Source organism: Protopterus annectens, chromosome 9.part0, assembly GCF_019279795.1.
Source record: "Protopterus annectens isolate FY-2018-M chromosome 9.part0, PAN1.0, whole genome shotgun sequence".
Lineage (NCBI taxonomy): Eukaryota > Metazoa > Chordata > Ceratodontiformes > Protopteridae > Protopterus > Protopterus annectens.
This window is the reverse complement of record NC_056743.1, coordinates 1,477,560,115-1,477,577,800: the sequence shown is the minus strand read 5'-3', so window position 1 is coordinate 1,477,577,800 and position 17,686 is coordinate 1,477,560,115. Positions and strand designations below refer to the sequence as shown.

Sequence of the window (17,686 nt, the reverse complement as noted above, 5' to 3'; positions counted from 1 at the left end):
TATAACAAAAACAGTTGCACCCCCTGAAAAAAGGAAATACTTTCTGAAGATACCCAGAGGAACTCCTGGAATTAGGTGCATAGCAATAACATGGCCAGGCTGTCAGATCACTGCAGTCGCTCCACATTGAAAGGAACATAAAATGAGATCTGGAAGGGGAATGGAAGAAGAGAAGTAGACAACAATGATCTATCATTATGGTAACTACACAACTTTATCATCGGATTTTTTTCTCTTCCATTCATTCTCAACATAAGGGACAGAGTCCTTAGCTACCACAAATCTTGGGAGGTCTCATGGAAGGATATTCTCGAAGATAGTTGAACCAAAGGATGCTCTGGACATAGACCACAAGTTCGGTTTGTAGTAAGATATGAAGGTATGGACATTAGATCAAACAGCTGCTGCTCAAATGCCATTGATTGGCACTTTTGAAAAAAAGACAGTTAAAGTAGCAACTGACCTAGTAGAATGGGCCTTAGGGCTGTCAGGTAGAGATACCCCCTTTTCCTTATAAACAGAAGGAATGTACTCAAATAACCATCATGAGAGAGTTACCTTAGGCACTCCTTTACCCAATTTTGCCGGAGAGAAGGATACAAACAACTTGTCAGTCTCTCTAATGTTCTCACTGCAGTGCATATAAAATTTGAGTTGTCAATGCACATTCAAAAGATGCAGCATGCACGCTCCCTTACTAGAAAAATGGGGAAAGAAAACAGGAAGATTGGTTCATGGAGCATTCTGAGGCTACCTTGGGAAGAATTGAAGGATTGGTTCTCAATGTCCTTGTGGAACATCAAATAACGGGGCTTACAAGAAAGGGCATGAAATTCCAAAACTCACTGTAAGGAAGTGACTGCCACTAGAAACTAAGTATTCCAACAAAGACATTTTAATTCAACCATGCCTGCAAGTTCACATGGAGGTCCAGTCAACACCTGAATAACAGTGGTGTCCTAGGGAGGAACAGGGTCTCTGAGGGGAGGGACAAAGTAAGAAAGCACCTCTTAAGAAGGCCTAGGCAACTTCAAAGAAATAACTGGTGAGTGATTTTCTTCTATGTGGAAGCTAGAAATGGCCACCAACTAGACTTTAACTGTAGAGTAGCTAGCTCCAACATGATAAAGGCCAGCCAAGAAATCCAAAACAACAAAGAATGGAGCAGAAAAGGGATCTATAGTCCTGCTGGAGGCCCAAATCAAAAATCTCTTCCATTTACTCTTATACACTTTGCTGGTAGAGGGTCGCTGTGAGGAGATCAAAATAGGTACTATCTGGGATGAAAGCCCAGACTGTCTAATCATATAGACTGTACAAGCCATGTGGTTAGCTAAGTGGCTTCAATGTTCAGTTGAGAGAGAAAATCTATATCAGATGATACCAAAGGAAGAAAAATCAAATTTGACAAGGCCAAAAGGGGACAGTGAGGTTTACAGTTACCTTGCTCCACATTGCTTTCTGCAGAAACTTTAGTATATGAGGAATGGGAGGATAAGCATAAATAAGATGGGGGACAACTGTAGACCACAGCATCCCTTGGAGATTTTCTCTCATGGGAAATCAGGGCAAAGTAACTCATGCATTTGGTGTTGGAGGGAGAGGTGATTAGGTCAAATCAAGGTTGGCCCTAGAGCTTGAAAATTTGCTATGCCACTGATGGGTTGAAGGGCCACTTGTGAGGTAGAAGAATAGAGCTGCTCAACATGTCAATACATTGAACTTCCACAGGATGTGTATTGTAATCAGAAAGACATCGCCCAATGCCAAACCCTCATGGCCTCTCAACACATCTGGTAAGAAAGTGTTCCCCATTATTTGCTGATGTGCTAAACCACTGATACATTTTCTGTCTGGATGGCAATCATGCCACAGGGAGGAAATCCTGAAAGGCCTCCAATACCAGGACAACTGTCAGACACTGATGTGAAGACTGATCTCTGACGGAAACCCTGTGCCCTGAACTGTCTGTCCCACGAAATGCCTCTCCTATTCTAGTTGGGAAGCAGCCGTGAACACTGTGGCCTGTGGAAAGGAAGAACAAACAGTTGGCCCTGAGAAACTATCAGAAAGTCCAGCAACCAACGATTATAGTTCCTGCAAATGTGAGTGAAACCTGTGGGAAAGTTCAATGGTTGGCAGCTCATCGACCCCTGAACTACAAGGGCCCACTGGAACACTCATGTAAAATCTGGTTAGAAGGACTACAGTGATGGAAACTGCCAGTAAGCCTGGAAGTTGTAAAAATGGACCTTGCTGGTGCTTTTGAAAGGAGTGTACAGACTAAACTTGGTATCTAATGGTGTGAATCCTAGATTCTGGTAATCTGTCTCTCTGCAGCTTGGTATCTAGATGGGCTACAATGAACTATACTGTTTGGACAAGTTGCAGTTTTGACTTTGTGAGGTTGACAGTTCTCTTCAACTGGGATCAAAGGTCAAGCAAGGAGTCCCTGGCTTGAATAAGATGATTCCTGGTGGGAGCATTTACAAGCCAGTCATCCAGACAAGGGGACACCCGGATCCTCTGCAGTCTGAGATGAGCTGCAATCACTGCCATGCATTTGATGAACATCCAGGGTAATGTGGTGAGACCAAAGGGCAGGACTCTAAACTGGAAATGAATTTCTCCCAGCCAAAATGGAGAAACCTCCTGGAGCATCTGTCCATTTTTACATGATAGTATGTGTCCTGGAGGTCTAGCAAGCACATCTAATTGTCCTTCCTCAATAATGATAAGATGGACTAAATCATGACCATCTGAAACATTGTTTGTTTTACATACTGATTCAAGCGACTACAGTCCAGAATGGGCCCAAGTTTCTTTTTTTCCTTTGGCACCAAAAAGAATCTTGAGTAGACTCCTGACCCATGCTGATCTCATGAGAACTCCTGGATGATTTATCAGCTTTTTTTTAATTTCCTGTACTGCTGCTTTGTGTTGTGTGGGTGGAACATCAGAAAGTTTTCTTGAATTGGGAGATAGCAAAGGAAGGGAATTGTATAACCTCTGGTTATAATTCTCTACACCCACACATTTTGGGTTATAGATGTCCAGGCTGTGGGGTGTAGAGATGAGCACCCTGAATACCTCCAGAATGCATCAGTTGGGCCGCCATTCAAAAGTGCTGAAAAGGCCTGTCAGAAAAGGGACCATGAAAACCTTGACTCTATGGTCCACCTCTGCCATGTGGATGACATCCATTGTGATTACTCCTCCTTCTGCCTCTGGGGGAATCCCTCCTTAAAAGCGTCCAAAGCAAAACCTCGGGACTTGCAGAACTACAATTTCTTACCTCCTTTCTGATTTCTAGAGAAGGTCCGTTAAGAGGTAGAAAAGCATACCCCACCAGCAGACAAGGTCTCTTCATCAGTTTTATAAAGCTTCTCTAAAACTTTGGATCAAAATAATGTGAGCCCATGACAAGGGACATTAATGGAAGGATGTCTTGAAGTGTTCTTCAAAGTTGCAGAGACGCACCCAGGGATACTAGTGAACAGCTATCCCAGTGTCTACTGCTCTCGACATGCCATCAGCTGTGTTGGAAATAAGGTGCACAGACACATTTGACAAGGACTAGAGGGTGGCCAAATGCATATAGACTGATACTCTATCCACAGACAAGGACCCAGAGTGGGACTTCGATGGTTCCTTAGTCAAATATCTCTGAAAATGTATAACATGTGTAAGTAGTTTAGTTCTCTGATTCCAATGGTTGCTGAAGCATATATCAGCTTGCCAAACCTATCCAATGCCCTGGACTCCCTGTTAGGGGAATAGACAGTAGAGTTCTGCTCAGCTCTTTCTTGGTAAAGTGTGCAGCAGGACACTTGCTCCAGTAGGGCCTATCTTAAGAAGAAACTAGGATTTTGTCAGGTTTCCAGTGGAACAGTACAACTACATCCGGTTCCCCTCCATGTCTCGAATCCAGGTCAATCAGTTCAGCAGGAGGGATGATTCAAGAAGTAGACAGGACAGCCCCAAACGCCTTGAGGAATACTGATTCCTCCTGGGACAGGGCATCAGTGGACTCCCCCCACCCCCCCAACTGAGTAGTTCAAGGATCTCACCAAATGAGGCATCTTCAAGGAGGGAGTTAGGGGACCCCTTCCCTTCATCAAAGTCAATATCTTTGGTGACAGACTCCTGAGAAGAGTCCATGTGCTTCTTTTTGCACATGTGCTTTTGGTAACCATTTCCAGCAGAGCAGGATGCTCTGTGAAATACTGCAAAGTAGATGGGGAGTACACAATGTGAACTGCCATGAGACTCCAAGAGGCTGGCTGTCCTGACATGACAGGAAGAGAGGAGAGGAGACACAAAGAACTTAGTGGGGGCAGGGGAAGAGAAGCCTGCTCTATGGACGGTGACAGCACTCTCTCAAAAGCCTCAAATGCTGACAAAGAGACAGGTCCCAATTCCACCCTTGTATGATCCAATGAACCTGACAAGGACAAACTCCAAGAACCCACCCGTCTTGGCTCTGAAGTCAATGCTGGAGCCAAGCTGTCAAGATCCAAAGTGCCGAGATGAAATTTCGGAGAAAACCTCGACCCCACAATGCTGGCTCTGACCACTCAGCTCCAAGACCCATCATGATCTAAGGCGCTTGGAGCTGACCGAGTCAGAGAAATTGTTGGCGTCAATGAAGTCGTGTCTTTCAGATCTGACACTGGCACTCTCTGGGTTCCACTCATCTCCAGGCGCCCCAAATTTAAAAGTCAGATTAGGGAAGGAGTAATAAGAGGAGAAAGAGAGAGTGAGTTCCAAACCTCCAACAGAGGTTGGTGTTGAGAACCCCCAGTTGGCCCTGGGTCCTCAGGAACTTCATTATCATCCTGTTAATGTTTACCTTCACCTCAGAGAGGCTCCTGGAGGACCATAGTGATCTCATTGATGAAGCCATGGAAGAAGGCCTTGACACCCTGTGCAAAGACTAGTAATAAGAAAGTTTACTTTATATATATATATATATATATATATATATATATATATATAGAGAGAGAGAGCGAGCGCACGCGCGCAGAGGTGGGCCAAGAGATCTGTGTCTGTAGCAGTCGAGCAGTAAATGAGATCTGGGGTAATTCAGTGCAAGGAGGGATTACAGGTAACGAGTGAAGTCAATGTCAGATCCAAAGTACTCGTCCATTGAGGACAGACAGAACAGATAACATTGAATCTCTAGGTTGCATTATTTTATTTTTTTTAAAACATTTGTTAACTGGGAATGTCTGACTTGGAACAAAGCCAATTTTCAGCGGAGGCCCAGGGAGAAATGCTCTAGATGCATGTCTTTGTAATGTGGTAGGAAACCGGAGCACCTGGAGGAAACCCACACAAACGCAGGGATGACATGCAGACTCCGCACAGAAGGCACCCCAGCCAAGAATCGAACTAGTGAACCTGTTGCTGTGAGGTGACAACACTACCGCTGCACCACTGCACCATCCAAGGAGGGATCATAGGATTAGCTGTCAACATTATTTTTAAGGAATATCTACCAGACAAAAAGTCTAGGCAGAATGACTTAAGAAAGCAATTCATCTAAACAGGAAAAGCTGGTTAAAGGGTGCAACACAAAGTAATGATAGCACAGTTGCAAATGTTAAGAAAAATAGTGAAATTAAGGTAGAAAGGCTAGTAAGTGTAATGCCTACCAATAGTAAAAAATAAAGAGAAATTTACCGACAGCGGTTCAATTAAGAAAAGCAATGATGGGAAAACTGGGGGTATACAAACAAGGCTTGCCCAGAACAGGGTTGGGGGAAGAGTATCAAATGGAAAAATCTACAACTAGAGAATGACAAACAGAAAACAGCAGCTCGGCATTGCTAATAAGAGCAAGATTCAAGTAAAATGTAGGAAAACTGTCATGTTATGCATTTATTCAGCTGTACAGAGTTCACCCACATCATTTATTATAAAGAACAGTTACATTTGTTTTACTGTTCTAGAGGCAGGTTTTGGATATTTTATTCAGAAATATAGAGAGAGAGGTGGAAGAAAGGAGAGTAGAAATGTAGGAATTTAAGCACTAAATGTGTGTACTAATAGGGACAGAGGGAAATGAAATATGGTGCACTGGGAAAAATGAACAGGAGTTTCAAGACAGCTGTTGATGGAACTTAGAATATTTCCATGGAATATTAACGGTCTGATGGATCATCAAAAATCTGAGAATTCTGGCACACATCAGATTTTGTAGACCATACTTAGCAATGCTGCAGAAGACATGCTTTAAAAGGGAAGCGCTAATTGAGTTAATTAAAAAATTATTCAAAGATTACACACCAGAATTCCCATGAGCAAGGAAAGGGGGGGAAGGGTTGAGATTTTAATAGCAAGGAGGTCTACAAAGACCCAAAGACAGATGATAAGAGACAAAAGATACTGTGGTACAATGAAAAAGGGATACAACACAGCCATTCTTACACCTCTTGTGTCTTACTTGTTTATGCTCCATATAAAATGGGTTCAGGCCATTACAGATGAAACACTGCTAATGACAACACACTTATGGCTCAAAACAACCATAACAGAAAATGTACAAAAGATGAATACACAAGAATATCTATCAATTCCTACTTGCAAATACACTCAGCACATCCTAACATTCATCCACCAGCTTCCTTAAGATGACTCACAAAGCATCTAGCAAGCAACAGAAAAATGACACCTGTAGCTCTAACCTCAAAGGGCGACACTGTGTGTATGGTAGGGTCAGTAAAAGAGGTGAACCTGGGTCAAAGGTAATCTCAACTGCAGTGATGCTGGGCTTTGTGTGCGCACACATACATGTATTAGTACTTATCAGGTGCCATTACTTTGAAAGGCAGCAGTGATCCAGACAGGACCTCATATTTACTACAAGACAACAGCAGTTAGGATCCCATCCAATACTATTATTAGGGTAAGACACATGCTGCAGAATTAGTTGTGCTATCACTTTATTACAGTAAAACAGAAAAAGGTACTGAGAAATTTGCATCACTTCTCCCTAGACAGTAAACAGAAATCACTAGTTTATTTATCATTAACAAAAACAATGGCTACAATGACCTGTGTATATAACAGAATATCAATCTTACTCAGATTTAAAGGTCCACTCTCTTCCATAGATGACCACTCTGATTCTGTAGCACTTTCTGCAAAATTAAATGTTTTACTAACTCACTTCTGTTCAGTGCTTCTTTGGGGTGCTGGCGAAATGGGGAGACTTTGAGCCATCTTTCTGAATGACAGAGATAGAGGTGTGCTTTATGTGAAGCTATGTTACGGATTCACTGGTTTAGCTTCTGATAAGTCAAAAAGCTGGTACTCCGTTTTGCTTGGTACACCAGGTCCTTGACATTGTTTCTCCCTGTCCACTTTTCCCTTCTGCTTCATTAAATCATACAGATCATCAATCAAATCTCTTCTGCACTCAGATTCTGGTACCCCCATCTGTCGAAGGTGAAAACATGCATGGTTCAAAAGACCCTTCCTTGCTTCAAATCCAGGGCCACACACTTCACATGTTGTCTGGTTTCCTAAAAGGGAGAAAAAGAAACTTTTTTTCAAAATTCTTCTAGGTTCAGTTCAATCATTAGCAGCAGCAATCAAGCCTGATCTGATGCCAGTTTTCTTCCTAAGATGAATTCCAACATCATGTTCTCTAACAAAGCAACTAATACACCACTTGTGATGCAAGACTGCTGAGATTTGTAAGCAGTGTACACTATAATACATACAATGGCTACTATTTCTGCTTAACTATATTAACAGAACAAGATTATGAACCCTATTAGAACTGTTCATTCAAAGTGTTCATGCCCAAATCAACAATTCAGAAATGGGACAATTTTCTCAATTAATACAATTCCAATTCTGTGTTATACACTTGTTTTAAAATAGCATCAAAAATGAGTTACAAACAATGTTTAAAAACAACAGTAATCAAATTACTTTGAGAACCCAAGATTATTTGCAACAATATTAGTACCTAAGCAGTTCTTATTTTACAGAGTTTAAACTACTCAGGACTTCAGGTTCTGGAAGAGGATTTTTAAAACAGATATCCAATTTCACAAAGCAAGATCAGACTGCTTTAAATCTGCATTACTAAATATACTTATAAAATACCAAGTCAAGTCAAATTTACATAAGCAGTTTGTAGTGCATGGAGTGCAGTGATTACATGCAGATATCTGGAAAAGACACATTTGTTAAGTCCTTCTATAGTGTGAGACCCAATATTAACACATTAAGTACCGCCTACTTCACTTGAGAATGGGTATTGTGCTAGGCAGTCAAAACTGAGCAGTAAATGACAGCGGAAGAATAAAAAAGTACAGTTGTGTACACTTACCATAAATGTAGATGTTAGAGTGTATTCACTGTTGCAGTCATCACATTTGGGTAATCTGTTGGCAGGTTGCCCTCAGTCGGCCTGATTAACAAAGTCTTGGGTCCTGCGTTGGTTGCTGTCCCTTCTTCCATGACGTTAGGTCATCAGGGGTATAAAACAAGCAGCCGGTGCCATTACATCAGGTTTTCTTGCCCCAGATGTCAGGTGCCCCCCAAATGGGGAGCAAAAAAAAAATATATATATTTATTTATTTATTTATTTATTTATTTATTTAAGTATATAATTTAAAACACAAAAAATATATCTCCAAACAAAAGCAAATGCACCCAAAGAAATGGAGGTATAGTAAGAGAAAAACAGGGGGCCGGAGGGTGGGTAACCAGGACTGCAACAGTGAATACACTCGAACATCTACATTTATGGTAAGTATACACAACTGTACTATGTTCTTCGCGTTTCACTGTTGCAGTCATTACATTTGTGTAGAATCCCAAAGCTATGGTTGGGAGAATGGATTTATACAGCATTAGGAGCAGCTATAAGGCCCTGCAGGACAGCAGTGGCAAAGCCAGCTCTGGATTTAGAGAAGAGAGGTAAATGGTAATGTTTGGTGAACGTATGAACTGAGCTCCAGGTAGCAGCTTCTAGAATGTCTCTGGTAGGAACCCCTCTGAGAAAGGGTGCAGAAGTAGATGCAGCCCTGGTGGAATGAGACCTGATCTCCTTGGGGATAGGTTTACCATGGTGCATATAGCAGAAACGAATACAATAGCTTATCCATTTGGAAACAGTCTGCTTTGAAATAGCCTTTCCCTCTGCTCCTGCAGCAAATGCCCCCAATACTTGTTCAGATTTTCTTAGAGATTTTGTCCTGTTTAAGGAGAATCTAAGTTATCTGTGTACATCCAATGAATGCAGAATCAGCGCCCCCTTGTTCTGTGGATTGGGGAAGAAAGTTGGCAGATCAATGGTCTGATTAAGAGCCACACTGGATACCACCTTAGGCATGAAAGATGGAGTGGTCCTGAGAGCCACCCTGCCCGGATGAAAAATAATGAAAGGCTCCACTGCCACAAGAGCATGTAATTCTGAAATCCTTCTAGCTGAAGTGACTGCTAAAAAGAAAGCTGTTTTCCAGGACAGAAATTTTAGGTCTGCAGTAGCAGCTGGCTCAAAAGGAGGGAGAGTGAGTTTTTCCAAAACAAAATTGAGGTCCCATGCAGGAGTTGGTGCTCTCCTGGGAGGTCTTAAATTTTTGGCTCCTCTGAGACACTGCTTTAGCAGAGGATGAGAGAAGAGGGGAGATTCTGTGTTGTAATGAGCTGAAATGGCAGAGGCATGTACTTTTATAGAAGAAAAAGATAGGCCCTTGTGAAGCATCTCAGTTAAGTATTGCAGAATCTGAGGAATATTGGGCATTGCTGTGCTTATTCCTTGTGATTGGTTCCAGGCACAGAATCTTTTCCATTTGTCAGCATAAGATGTTCTAGTACTAGGCCTTCTAGCCTCCAAAATGACATCCATCACTGTTTGCTGAGGGATGCCAAGGGTGAAATTAGTTGATTAGCCCCGCTGCAAGATTCAAAGTTTGGAGCTGCATGTACGGAATTTGGTAGTTCTGCTGAGACAGTAGGTAAGGTGTCTGAGGCAGGTGCCATGGAGGAAGGTGTGACACATTGCGCAGGAGTGAGTACCAGTGTTGGCGAGGCCAGTCTGGAGCAATCAGAATCATTTTTGGTTTGTCCTGTTTAACTTTTAGTAGAACTTTAGAGGGCAGAGGCAGAGGGGGGAAAAGCATAGACTGATAGGTTTTTCCAGCTGAATTATACAGTATCCACTTTCCAAGCTTTTTTGTGATGAATTCTTGTGCATAATTTGTCCAACTGATACTTCTGGGGTGAGGCAAAAAGATCTATGTCTGGGTTCTCCCATTTGTGTGTCAACATGTTGAAAACTTGTGGTTCCAGTTTCCATTCGTGTGGGTCCATAAGATTTCTGCTTAGTTCGTCTGCCACAGTATTTAGGTTTCCTGGCAGGAATTGAGCTTGTAGTTGTATCCAATAGGTCAAGGCCGTGTTCGACAATGTCATGGCTAGTCTGCAAAGGGGGTAGGCATGTGTACCCCCCTGCTTGTTTATGTACCACATAACTGTGGTATTATCTGTCTTTATCATTAGTTGTCCTGGATGAAGGTAGTCCTTGAAGGCTGTCAGAGCATTCTGTACAGTTAGCATCTCTTTCTGATTGATATGTAGCTGGATTTGATTTGGGCTCCATTTGCCATAAATGCACTTCCCTGCCAGATGAGCCCCCCAAGCATAGTCTGATGTGTCTGTTAGGGTTTGGGTTTCAGGGGGTGGAGTGAATGGCAGTCCCTTGTTTTGGTGTCATGCCTCTGCCCACCATAGGAACTCTAGTTGCAGGCAAGGTATAATAGGAATCATTGTTTCCAGGCTGTGACAATGTTGACTCCATAAACTTTTTAAGTACCACTGAAGTTTCCTCATATTCAGTCTTGCATATGGAATTAGAAGAATGCAGGAGGCCATGAACCAAAAGGCCTGCAGAATTTGTCTTGCAGATAGCAGGGTTTTTGTGGCCACCTGTTTGAAGTAAGTCATCAACTGAATTTGCTTTTCTGGCATAAGTAAGTCATCTGGGCAGTTGTATTCAAGTTTGCACCCAGGAATGTAATTTTTTGAGAGGGTACCAGTTGTGATTCCTTTTCATTTATGGTGTACCCTAGACAAGTTAGAACCCTTTTTACAAACGTCAGATGCTTTAGATAAATGTCCTTGTTTTCTGCCTGAATTAGACAATTGTCCAGGTATGGATATATTTGAATATTTCTTTGCCTGCAAAATGCAATTACTGGTGCCAGGTACTTTGTGAAGACCCTGGTCGTAGTAGATAAGCCAAAGGGCAGTGCAGAGAACTGGTAATGCAAGTAGCCTGCTTTGAAGCAGAGGTATCTTCTGCAAGATTCCCTGACTGGGATATGCATGTAAGCCTCTTTTAAGTCTAGAGTTACCAACCAGGCATCTTTGCCTAGCATAGGTAGTAATTGTTGAAGAGTCAGCATCTTGAATTTTGGAATGTCCAGAAATGTGTTTAGAGTGGATAAGTCCAGAATTGGACGCCATGATTTGTCTTTTCTGGGTAAAAGGAAAAGTCTGGAATAGAAACCTTGTCCCTTTTCCTCTTCTGGTACTGGTTGAATAGCCCCCATGTTCATGAGGGACAAAACTTGTTTCTAGGCCTCTGCCCATTGATTTGGGGGCAGATCTGGCCATCCGTTTGGGATTGGCAATGTGTGGAAGTGAAATCTGTATACCTGGGATACTATATTTAAAACCCATTTGTCCTGGGTAATAAGTTGCCAGTTTCGTGCATGAAATGCTCGTTTCCCCCCCAAAGGGGCAGCTAAGAGGTAAGTGCTTGGTGATTGTACGGGGAAGTCACTGAGACTGTTTACCATAAGGAGGTGCCTTGTTGCTTCCAGATTTGGAAGTGAAGGCACCCCATTGTTTTGTTCTAAAAGTTCCTCGTGACTGAAACCAGGAGCCTTTGGAATGTCTTGATTTGACTTGAGTGGCTCTCGAGGGGACTGGAAAGGACCAGTTCTTAGTAGGCCAGTGCCTACTAAATCTTGGAGGTTGCACTTGTAAGAAATCTTTCACAGTTTGCATAGATTTAGCTTTATCTTCCATCTTTTTTTAACACTTCTTCAGCCTTATTACCAAAGAGACGGTCCTGTTGTAAAGGAGCATCCAACAATTTTGCTTTAACATGGTTAGGCAGAGTTTGCTTTTTAAGCCAAGCATGCCTTCTTAGCACAGATCCAGTTACAGCAGCCCTGCAAGAGGCCTCCAAGGAATCAAAACCACATTGCAAAGTATGTTTTCCACCTTGTTTAGCTGAATGCAATAAATCCTGCAATTCTTTATTTTCCACACAGAGATTAACATCATTTTCTGTTTAAGTAATCCCATGATATGCTGTTGATATTTAAGCATATGAAATTGACAGTTTAAGGCCCTGATTACCAAGGTTGCAGAAGTGAAAACCTTCTTACCCCATCTATCTAGAGCCCTGGAATCTCTATCAGAAGGGGTAGGATTTTTGGCAGTAAAGGCCTTAATGCCCTTGGGACCCTGAGAAATGGTTTCAGAATCAGCAACAGAGTTTTTGAAAAGGAATTTGCGGGAGTCAAGAACCTTGTAGTATCTGTTTGGCGTACAAGGAGCTGGAGGCAGAGAATCAGGAGCCATTCTAGATTCTGAAAAAACATCAACAATGTCTAGAACAGGAGGTATAGCCAAAGGCCTATGCTGAGGAAGAAGAAGAAGTAAATCCCTAAGTCTCTTTTTAAATTCAGAGAAATCCTGACTTTCCAAGTGGAAATGTTCCCTTAAGGTATGTAAAGTTTCCTCAAAAGAAAAGGCAGAAGAAATGGAATCCTCTACATCAGAGTCCTCATAAGTAGAAATAGACAAATCCTGCTCATTAGAAGAGTCAGAAGAAATAGAATCCTGTTCAGAAGATTCATAATCAATGTCTTGCCTAGGCCTCTTAGAAGGAGGGGGTTGGCTACCCCTAATCAGAGTAATTAAATCTTCAGCCATTTTGATCATTTGTATTTTAGGCACAGGAGCCTGCACATGTGGCCCAGGCATTGTTTTTTTTAGACAAAGATTTAGATTTTGGCCTTAGTTTTGAAGATGGCGTCGGTCTAATATACAAATCTGTAGGCCTAGGCACAGTGGCTCCAGACCCATCTAGGGTAGAGACATCCACGGGTTCCATAACTGAAGCATCTCGCGACATACCGGACTCTGAATGGGTCTCAGTAGAGGCCTGTGAATCAGAAGTAGCGGGTATCGGGCTGCGAAAGTGCCTCACTGAGTACCGGCGAACTGGCGACTGGCTTAGGAGAAGTTTCGTCGTCGGTTTTGGACCTCGATGGTCTCTCTGCCTTTTTCTTTGCGTTTTTTTTTTAGGTATTCTGGTAGTCGGATTGCTGACAGACGACATTTCTGGATAGTTAAATCTTGAGCCAAAATATTTAAAAGCAAAAATATAACTACGTTTAATCGTGCATTGATTAAATTTAGTACAAAGCCGACAGCAAGGCATGTTGTGGTCAGGGACTAGGCAAGGAATACAGTACAAATAAAAATCCTTATGAGGTATTTGCTTCCCACAAGTAATGCAATTATTAACTTTTACTAACATCGGTAAGGAGCAAGAAAAAGTTTCCCCAACGGGGTACTTAGCTTTTAGTTGAAAACTTCAGTTTTGAAACTCGAAAACGAAAATTTCAGGAGTCTGCCGACCGGCACTTGCGAACTGCTTCTGCTTCGGGCACCGCACGGCAAGAAAGACTGATGTAATGGCGTCGGCTGCATGTTTTATACCCCTGACGTCCAGGAAGAAGGGACAGCAACCGACACAGGACCCAAGACTTTATTAATCAGGCCGACTTACGGCAACCTGCCAGCAGATTACCCAAATGTAATGACTGCAACAGTGAAACACGAATAACATCCTGATTTGCTTCTACCCATTGTCTGGGCTGGTAATATGTCCCTAACTTAATAATAGGATTTATGTTTAGCCTGCATTTTCTGAACCATATAAAGTCTGAAACTCAAATGCATGTCATTATTTTGTGAATTCAATCCTCTGTAACTTTTACGAAAACCATGGATTTTATGAGGAACAGACCAAACATATTGAAGCAAAAATCTGGACAGTTGAGAGGTACGATAAGTGTAAACATAAAAAAATTCAGTTGCACAGTCTTTCTGACAATGAAGTGCTTTATGGCTTTGATAGGGTTGCCAGCTTTCTTTGTGGCTAAAACCGGACTAAGGTCACGCCCCTCACATCACCCATAACCCCACCCATTCCCACCCCTCTCCCATTCATGCTCTGCCCAATGTGTGACATCGCCGTGATATCAGCTGATGGGAACGCCCTCTTTTTCTGTTCCGGATGCCTGCTTTCAGCCGATTTACTATGCTTTTCTGTAAAAAAGCATAGTAAATCAGATAAACACTGATAAGTCTGTTTCCTTTTGTGAAACAGAATACTGGAGTTTGTACAGTGTTTTCCTGACTACCAGAGAATTGATTTGATTTGTGGATAGTCCAGAAAAAAATGGATAGGTGGCAACAGGGATGATTTCCAATTTTCCACCTATTGGTCAAAGTTATGCTTAAATAATTGCTTGTTCACATACAACAGCTACTACAGAACATGAAAAAACCCTTTTGGCAGACGGCAGTGTCTAGGGGACACATGATGAAGAAACGGAGAATTAAGCAACTCTGTGATAACATTCATTCAATTTCTAACATCCACTTTACACGAATAAAGACTGCAGAAGATAGGGAGCACTCAGCAGAAACCAGCCAGATAAACTAATCCTGGGTAGAATGCCAGTCCATCAGAAGTTGCAGACGCATGTTTATTCATCTACTGCACCTAAACATGCACACCTATAAACAAGGAATACAATTCACATAATGCATGTCTAAAGGAGACCATACACATATACAGACCAAGCACTATGAGGCAACAACACTGACCACTGCACCAGTGTATTGCCCACCTTTTCTCCATAATTTTTAGCTGCAAGATACATAATAAAATCCAACTGTTTGCCTTTGTTATATGCATAACATATAGAGCATATACCCTGCATCTCAGCAAAATATGTGTCAGAATGGACTACAGGTGGAAATGTCCGAATACACGATAACAGCTGAAAATGAAAATGCAGAATAAAGGACAAACACTTGTATCTATAACGTCCATGGACTTTCCTATATTTTAAAACACCACTGCGCAACATGGGCAAGTCAGTTCTCCCTGCAGCCTGCAGGCCAGTGTCCCACGTATCCATTTAAACAATAACATGATGCATACCTCATAAAGTAGGAACACTGACAAGAGGAGTGACTCATCATCATTGCTAAGATGTGTTATCATTGCTAAGATGTGTTATTCTACTTTCTATTCTACACTGATTTATAGAATTTCTAAATTCTAAACAAGTAGATTTGAGGCATAATATATTTGGTTAAAAAATTGAAAAGCTAACAAACTACTTACTGGGTGGCCAGTGGCAGCGAATTATTAAACTAAAGCTATAAAGCTGACTGTCACTGAGATTGAGAAAAAGCAGTAAGCTGTAAGCAGGCCTACAAGAACACGATTTTGATGTCTTTCCAGTTTTCATACCTGGATTTCACGCCTTTTGTGGCAACAATTTGTACCTGAGGATGAGGCTGTATTATAAATCAAAAACAGTAATTCGATTAATGGTGCTCTGTCCGACAATTTGCAGAAAAGCATTCAAACACTTCAGGAAGTACCTCTTTCTAAAATTGGAGTCAGCGCACCTATGTACCTCGTGCACTCTTAGACCGACCACATGATCAGGAGTAACGATTTGGGTGAGGACACATGATCGCGTCATCAGAAAAACGGTCGCTATATGGTAGCAGTTGTGCAGGAATTGGGGAGACTGTGGTGCATGACTGAAAGAAGTGGGTAGAGCAGTAGATTCGATTTTAGATCGCCACTAGAGAAATAGATGCGTGTTTGTGTAACATTTTGACGTTTCTGCTGGAGTGATAACATGCAACTATGCAGTTTAATGTCCACAGTTAAGCTTTATTGCTATTTTACCTTGTTTTATGCAGGGATGTGATTGTTTGGGCCTGGCCTGTCACAAGACCTTTATGCAGACTAGCTATGCTGTTCTTGATTGTGGGTCCGTGGCAGTGGCACAAAAAACCCGGACTTCACTTGTCTGGTTTTGAGTGAAATTTGTTACCGGACAAGTTGTCAGAAAACCGGACAGCTGGCAACCCTGGGCTTTGAAAGCCAGCATTATACTTGGTGCTTTTTTTCTATACCAGGTAGTACATGGAGTAGATATAGCCCCATACACTACAAAGAAACATGATCGGGTCTCCGATCATAACCTTTTATTATGTGTTCTGGACATGGATGTCAAGATTCCCCTCGCAGGTTTTGCTCTCAGGGTGAATTTCTTGGCATCCACGTCTCAAACATATAATAAGCAGGTTATGATCAGCGACCCATTCATAATCATCTATATCCAAAGCACTTCACAAGTGGAAAACAAACAAAAAAGTAAAATAAGCCTTGTGAATGAAAAGGTTTAAATTTCAAAGGAGAAATAAATTACTATATATTTCCATTTAAACTTTAATATAAATCACTGTAAATTACAATTTAAAATTTAATATTAAAAGTATAACTCAAAGCAGTATCAGAATGTGGCACCATCTAATTTCAGGAGCAAACCCCGGAATCTGACAAGCTGGATGTCAGCCAGCAAGAGAAAACAGGCCCCCTTCAAACAAAGAGGCGTAAATCACCACGCATGAAGTCTAGAAAATACTGCATCATAACAAACCAGAAGAAATATTTAAGGCACCCCACGCAGTACTGAAAGCTCCTTGTCTAGTCTTTCAGACTTAAAAGTTACAGAAAAATGCTCAAATTCAGAAAGGTAGTATATTTGAGATGCTTGTAAATTTACAAAGGCACAGTATAAACATACCCTGACATACAGCATCATTAAACAAAATGTTACATTAGGGAAATAATTAAGAAAAACAAGCTTTAAAGAAGACACTAAGAACCCCAACTAAAATTCAGTGGAAGGGTTGTCACATCTTTTAAACGTTATTTTTAAAAATGTCAGTGATACCCTACTAAGTGAGGCACATGTTTACCATTTCCTAGAAAAGAAAAGAAAAACTCAGCAAACAAGACAAGCCTACATAAAAATAATTAAAAGGTTACTTCATCACCAAGACCAAAACTCTCTACTAAAAGGGTTCTGGCAATCTTCAGGAGTAAATAATAATGCTACTCTATGAGAAAATCAAAGGGTTTTTTGAATGCACTTCAATTTCAAGCAAAGCTGGGTGAAACGTAAGGGCACAACAAAGAGAAATATTTCATCCCAAAAGGTTAAGGATGACTCCAACTTCACCTTAAGCAATCATGCCCCATCTAGGAGTGGGCATTCTGAAGATGACAGATTCTGGATTCAGCATGGAAAGGTAAAGATGCATACAGCTAGCATAGTCAAGAACGGCTTGAACTATTTTTTACTAGTTTCCTTTTCAAGTCTGTGTGTGTATCCGGGGGATTCGAATATGGATTGTTGAGTAAATTGACAAATTAAGCGACTGCTTCAGAAACCATTCAAAACTACAAATGGACGTCTCCCCAGCATTCACCTTCAGTTAAGTTTTACTGGATTTTAGGTATAATGCATTTTTCTACAAT

The 17,686-nt window shown here is 41.5% G+C and overlaps 1 protein-coding gene across 5 annotated transcripts in view; it reads right to left on the bottom strand.

The window, feature by feature from the left end:
- WIZ (WIZ zinc finger) overlaps window positions 1-17,686 on the bottom strand; it is a 3,168,750-nt gene that overhangs the window by 2,708,327 nt on the left and 442,737 nt on the right. For 4 of the 5 annotated variants that reach the window (XM_044084420.1, XM_044084417.1, XM_044084416.1 and 1 more), the window contains one exon: window positions 7,089-7,529. The gene's annotated coding sequence lies outside the window, so the exon portion shown is untranslated. The remainder of the gene's footprint in view (window positions 1-7,088; window positions 7,530-17,686) is intronic. The other variant, XM_044084418.1, reaches the window with a different exon arrangement.